The sequence below is a fragment of the Triticum aestivum genome, chromosome 3A, assembly GCF_018294505.1.
Source record: "Triticum aestivum cultivar Chinese Spring chromosome 3A, IWGSC CS RefSeq v2.1, whole genome shotgun sequence".
Taxonomy (NCBI): Eukaryota; Viridiplantae; Streptophyta; class Magnoliopsida; order Poales; family Poaceae; genus Triticum; species Triticum aestivum.
In genome coordinates, this window is record NC_057800.1 from 620,517,221 (window position 1) to 620,518,077 (window position 857).

The window sequence follows — 857 nt, forward strand, 5'->3', positions numbered from 1 at the left end:
CGAAACACACATCATACCGTAAAAACTTTTTGTAGTATACCCTGGAACACTTTTGCAGTAAGAGCTTTCACGATATCGGCTAGAGCGGTGCTTTTATAGACGAAAGTCCCCTTCTACCCTTGAGCTGATTTGAGCTCGGGATGAACAGTAAATTCTTTTGGATGCAAACTTTGAATCAGAACTCCAAAAATGCTGCCCAATATCCATTTTATGATATATTTTTTTAAGCACACAAAATTTTTTGCCAAAGGTATTTTACTGTTCATTAAGGAGCATTTGAGAAGGTCGGGAGTAGACCTGGCCATGGGCTGCCCGGCCCGGCCGGCCCGGCCCGAATAAGCCCGACCCGACCCGGCCCGACGCTGCTCCCGGGCCGGGCTCGGGCCTAGATTTTGAGCCCGGTGACCTGGCCGGGCCGGGCCCGAGCCCGTCATTTTTGCAGTTTTCTAAAGGGGCCCGGCCCAAGGCCCGGCGGGCTTTTGCATGTTCAGGCCGGGCTTGGGCCCAAAAACTAGGCCCGATGGCCAGGCCGGGCCAGGCTCGGGCCCAGGTTTTTTGGCTCGGGCTTGGCTAGGCCCAGCCCGAGGTTTGGCCAGGTATAGTCGGGAGTAGATACCCCGCGTCCTCTTATCTTTCCTAATTACTTCCCTTCTCCCCCCCTCGTAAACTCTATATTTCAGAAGGCACCTCTAAGGAAATCCCTCAAGACGCATCGCTGAGGGGTCAGCGGCAAAACCACGCTAAAACCTAGCAATCCGCCCCAAATCGGCGACCGCACGCACGCCGTCGCGGCCATGGCGACCTCCTTCGCGTTCGGCAACTCCGGCGGCGCGGGATCCACCTCGTCCTCCCCCTTC

General features: G+C 55.9%; 1 protein-coding gene across 1 annotated transcript in view; it reads left to right on the forward strand.

Annotated features, from left to right (window-relative positions):
* Positions 1-708: 708 nt before the first annotated feature.
* The window catches only part of LOC123062641 (nuclear pore complex protein NUP62), a gene marked incomplete in the record, with an annotated part of 7,409 nt that continues 7,260 nt past the window's right edge, over positions 709-857 (forward strand). Inside the window, 1 exon segment of the mRNA XM_044486241.1 lies at positions 709-784.